This window comes from Lasioglossum baleicum, chromosome 1 (genome assembly GCF_051020765.1).
Source record: "Lasioglossum baleicum chromosome 1, iyLasBale1, whole genome shotgun sequence".
NCBI classification, from domain to species: Eukaryota; Metazoa; Arthropoda; class Insecta; order Hymenoptera; family Halictidae; genus Lasioglossum; species Lasioglossum baleicum.
The window spans coordinates 4,231,769-4,237,828 of record NC_134929.1 but is presented as its reverse complement, the minus strand read 5'-3'; positions in this window follow the sequence as shown (position 1 = coordinate 4,237,828).

Genomic DNA, 6,060 nt, shown 5'->3' with positions numbered 1-6,060 from the left:
TGCTATCGGTGTGGTCGGCCCTTTTATACGGTCGAGACCTGCCCCGAGTGCAGTGGCACTCGGTACGGTCGGTACTAGGGGGCCGACCCACCATTCGAGTGTCGGCCAGACACCGCCAACAACCTCAACTATAACGGAGGCCGGCTGGTTGGAGGACTAGATCTAAGTTTTTTTTATATATAACTCATGCTCTATAATCACACAGAGGTAAAGACTGATTATTTTGTTTACCGGTCCCTCCCCCCTCCGGTAGCAATATCGTTTATTTTGTCCTAAAGACTGAATTTTCGGAGGATGGGGGGGGGGACGCCAGTATTAATAAGCGCTAGAGGGGCGCGAATAAATGACTGTCGCCCTCAACTGTAGTTTCATTATTTAACCCTGATCCCTACGTTCCTCAGGGTTCAGCGGAACCCAACTTTAGCGAATCCGGTTTTCTCCCTTAGGTACCGGTCGTGGCAGCAGGCTCCGCCCCCATCACGGAAAAGGCAACGATCTAAGGAATATATTCGTCTGGATTGGTGATGGGAAAAATCGTGCATGTCTCTGCAGTGTCCGTCCCTATGTAAAGGAAGATCCGAGGAAGAGCGTTCGTCCCCGAACTTGCGAACAAGCCTGGCTGGTAACTGCCACCGGTGCCCCGGTCTCTTTCGGGGGGGGAGGAGTTGTGACGTGGCACATTCCGCCTACGTCACTCCGAACCTTAAGCGAGAGACCGGGTCACTGGAAAGCGGCATAATAACGAAACGGTTATAACGAGCGCTCTCCCTGGGACATCCGAACGCCCAAAAGAATAGAATTATCGCATTTGAATGTCGCGCCGCCGGGCGCGACAAGAGTTTTCAGAAACCACCGAAATCGGCGAGGAGCCCGATACCTGTCTCCGGCCGCCGATTGGCGGAAGGCCGCAAGCGAAGACGCTCGGAACACCAATCACAGGGCGCCGCTGGCGAGGAAGACGGCGAGGATTGGACCGAGCCCGGATCTGTCAACCCGGAGAAATCGACGAGGCTGTTAAACATAAGGACGATCAGCAGTCCACCCTCGTCGACGTCTCATCCGGAAAATGCCATGAGAGCTACACCGGAACGGCTCGGATCCATGGATGCCGACTAACCGCCTTATATCGGCCGGGCTTCGGAAAATAGAAAATACCGAAGGCCCGGGCAGACATGTCATCGAGTCGTCCTTGCGCCCCGAAACAACGTGATTGGCCCGAGCGTCGCCGAAGACGAGAGTGGGGGGAAAACTCGCTTCCGCGTTCCGAACCATCTCGAACTGGGCCACTGGGTCGAAGGACTACACATAGTACAGACGTGCGAAAATTAGACCGCGATATCGAACAGTAATATTTTGCGACCGCCGCCATCGCAGCGTATTTGGTAAGTGCCAGTCAGGCTTAATTTCGATATAATTTTGTGACCAGTTCGTGTTGGTTCGGGGACGTTATTTGAGTTCGCGAAAGTTCGTACCGCGGTGTACCGCGTGTTTCCCCGCGTTTACCGTTGACCAGGAGTCGCTCTCCTGAGAGGCTCGCGAGGCCGCGGATCGTGTGTCGCCGAATCCTCGTGCACGAGCTATTCGGGACCCACGATATTCGCCCTGTAATTCTTCGGGTTACCCTCGGATCGTTCCACGGGAGGATAACGCGCCGTATTCGTTTCGTGTCGTTCACCGTTCGCACGTTTCGCCCAGTCTCGAATTAGGAACGCGTACGTCACCGGAGCTCGGTCGAATTCGTGCCCTCGTGGCTTGTAAATTCACGCGAAGTCCTGTGACGACCGAGCTCGACGCGATAGAAGTTATTCCGCGCGATCGGCCGAACAGCCGCCGTCACTTTCGTGTTCGCGCCGGCAAAGCTATTGACTACCGCCGGCAACGGCCGGCGGATTGTATGACCATCTCGTTTTAATAAACGACTATATTTTGCCCGAGATCTACCGAGTAGCTTCATTTACCGTGAGAAACGTTCTCGTCGCGGGGAATGCCCCGTTCCTTTCCTCACGTGGTTCCCTGGACCTGTTCGCGGCCGTCACCGGCCTAAACGATGTTCGCAGATTCGACGTCGTTTTGAAAACCGAACGAATCGTTCGAGAGTTTCGCGTGGTACGGTATAGTACCTGGCGCCCGTTCACTTCGTGTCCAAATTTGTCGTTCCGTTCGAATCTGCGAAGATCTTTTGTCTCGAGAGGACCACGTGTCGCGCGACCGAGCGTGCCCCGGTCGCAAGGCCATAATTTCTCGAAGGCGGTTATCTCTCGGTTCGCCGGGAAATAAACGCCGTGACAATACATAGACTGAGCTTTCAATTTTCAAAGACATCTCCTGGATTCTTGGGTTCAATCTGTTTATTTTGTGTTTGTAAAGACATTGTGGAGATGAGAAGCGACAACACCACACACACCCACCCAGTGCGTAACACGCACCCAATGTTTCTAAAAAGGAGGTTTCCGTTAAGAAATTAACATTTGTGCAAATTTTCAATATCATATTCGTAATCAGCACGTGAAAATACGTAAGAATCTAGAGTATAATTTAGAAACAGTGGGTGCGTGTTAAGCACTGGGTGGGTGGGTGTGGTGTCGTCGTAATATAATATGTACTCATTCTTCATCATCATATGATTTAAAAAGTTCACGCGGTATATCAGATCGTCCGACGATCGTAGTGATATATCTGTAGAAACAGTTGACGAGCGGTCGCATCATGTTGAAGCATACGCACAGCACGGGCGTGCACGTATAGGCAAAATTCAATGTAGTAGTAGCTGCAGTTTTTCGCAAATCTCTCAAAAACTAAGGCTGAGCGGCGGTTACATGTATAGGAAAAAGTTGTTCAGAATGTTGAGTTTTACAACATATTTAAATTTTATCAAAATCGGTGAGGTGGGACCTTTTATGCACAATTACCAAATATTGTTCAGTCTTAATAATGCAATATGAAATATTTTATTCGGTTCTGTCATTCTGTATTCCGTATTGTGTTCGGCCTTATATATTTATTATTTAAGTAGTTATTTATTGTTATTAATAATTTAAATGATTTCTAAATAAATACATTTTTATAATTTGTTTTTAAATTCATTATTCTAGTTTGGCTAGAGGAAGTTGCTTCGGACGATTCGAAATGCTTCTGTCAAGGCTGCAACAAGATCTTCGATTGCCGGCTTACAGAAATACACAGCATTCGTCCAGGCAGGCTCATCTTATCTTTTTTTCCAAATTATCCTTTAGGTTGTCGGTCGTTAGTTCGCGTTATCAAAAATTCCGCTGCTGCTGGCATACGCGCGATTTGAGACAGTCTTCTGCTATCCTATAATTAAAAACAAAATATTAACAGACGATTAAAATGATTGCAAAGTACGGAACAAAATATTAATGTAACTGCACACTTATCTTTTTTTCCAAATTATCCTTTAGGTTGTCGGTCGTTGGTTCGCGTTCTCAAAAATTCCGCTGCAAAGTATGAAATAAAATATTAATGTAACTGCACACTCATCTTTTTTCCAAATTATCCTTTAGGTTGTCGGTCGTTGGTTCGCGTTCTCAAAAATTCCGCTGCTGCTGGCACACGCACGATTTGAGACAGTCTTCTGCTTTTCTATAATTAAAAAAACAATATTAACAATGTTCTTCGTTCAATGTTCTTTGTTCCTATATTTGAAGAAGAATTAAACATAATAAAAATTGTAATTCTGATTGCATTTTTGGCGATACAATATAGGTATTAACGTTACTTACCTTTTTTATCGGCGTAATATATAAATAAAAATAAACTATATAAATAAAATATATATTAAAATATTATAATTATGCTATTATACATTACATTACACAATTATACATTACTATAAATTAAATAACTATAATATAACTGTATAAATAAAATGAACTCCTAGTAAATATGAAAACTGGCTGTTTTAATGAGAAAATGTACCCAACAAGGCAGGCGAAACTATAAACGATTTTACAAGTCCGTACACGCGTGCAAAGTTAACTGCCGAAAACATTGTGAACGTGACGAACTTGCATACAAATTCTCTCCCGACATCAGTTCTAAATGTCTATCGTCAATAGACATGGTGCGACTAGACTCCTGTCTAGCTTTGAGAGATGTGCGCACCACACATATGGAATTTAACAGGTCGGTGCCTATTTTATTCCGTTTTTTCGATTTGATTTCGGGAAGCAGAGAAAATACTCTTTCGGCCTCGGCATTCGAGTGGGGTAGACATCGAACAATATTTAAAATAGAAGACAGAATTGGGAATCGAAGAACTTTGTGGGGGTTTTCTAATTTGACGATGTCTACCCACATATCGTCGAAGGACAACTTCGCCCATTGGTCCCTCTGCGACCGCGAAGTGCCATAATACAAAAAGTCCCACTCTTTTTGTAATTCGGAGCAATTGAAATTTCCCAATTTATTGGCAACAGCTTCGAGATCTTGAAAAGTAAGATCTCTGTTGCCATTAAAAAGGGAATTACACGGTCTGAATACCGTTAATTGCTTTAAAAAAACATCGTCGTGAGGAAGACGATTTTTGATTTCATTGCTTAGGGTGACCAAAAACCCTCAACAATTTTCCCGGAAGTAGTCTACCTCAACTTCCGACATCATCCCTTGAGCTATTGCTTCTTCCAAGTACTCTTCGCATTTCGAACCAAGATACACTTGGTTTAGTGGAACTTGGTTCGCGCGCGTTTTAAGGGAAAAATTAATCTCCCTTATTAAATCGAAGTGCTGCAGAAGAGCAGGTTTTAAAAACCTGCTTAGGAACATTCGAAGCAGCCTTTTCGAATAAGGCTGTAACTCCTGTACCAATGTTCTTCTACCTTGGAAGATGGCACTATATCCATTGAGAATGTGAAGGGCATCTTCCAAAAAATGGAAATACCCTTTCATCTCAGGTTTACCAAGAAGACGAAACAATGTCTTGGCTGTTTCTGAGTTCTCCGAAAAGGAATGCTCATTAAAGAAATTAAATACATCGTCCCAAACATCTAAAAGTCGTGTCACACTTCGGTGCCTGCAAAGCCACCGTGTTTCTGATAACTTTAAGAGCTTCAAAGGACGGTTGTCAAAACTCTCCTGAAATTGCCGAAAAATAGCAGCCCGTCTGTGGCTGCTATTTACAAAAGAAGCGAGGCCTCGAGGTAAATCGTCGCATTCCTTTGGTAACATAGCACAAGCAGCACTGGCCGCCAATACTAGGGAATGACATACGCACGGCAATGTAACGACTCGGGGATTCTTTTCAAGCAACTTTGACTTGAAGGAAGAAAATTTCCCAGTCATAACGGCAGCATTATCGCAACTAAGAGCCGCGATATTATTCATCGGAATCTGCATCCTCAGCATTTCATTTTCGAAAGCTGCGAAAAGCTTCCCCGCTGAACAGTCGCTGGCATCTAAATGGATTAGTTGCAATAATTCTGTCGTTACAGTCAAACGACGTGGGTCAACATAGCGAATCGCTAATGTCAACCACTTGTCGTTTGTCGAGTCAGAGGTCTCATCCTCGTGGATCGAAAATTTACAATGTCGTGCGTCGTCGACAATGCGTTGGGTTTCACGAACGCACAGCACATTCGTTATTATCTTACTGCACTTTGTGCGGCCCACTTTCATGCCCTGCAAGACTTCAGGCTCCTTATCTATATCCTGCATAAGGGCGAGGAGATGAGAGGCGATGGAGAGAGGAACATTATTCTCGGCGAAGAAAGCCGCGTACCTAATTTCGGCGATTTTGATTTTATCGCCGAGCGAAGAACTACCTCCCTCGTCAAACGCTTCGGACTGATCGCATTCTTCGGCAGGCTCCTCAAGATCGACGATATTGTCTTGAGTGACATTATCATGAAGCAATTGCTTCATATTTTGCACATGAGCCTGCCTGGACGAATGCCTGCGTATTTCTGTAAGCCCGCAATCGAAGATCTTGTTGCAGGCTTTACAGAAGCATTTCGAATCGTCCGAAGCAACTTCCTCTAACCAAACCTTCAGAGATTCGTCAGCGTCATACCAATGATGAATTGGCTATTTACAACCAAAAAGTTT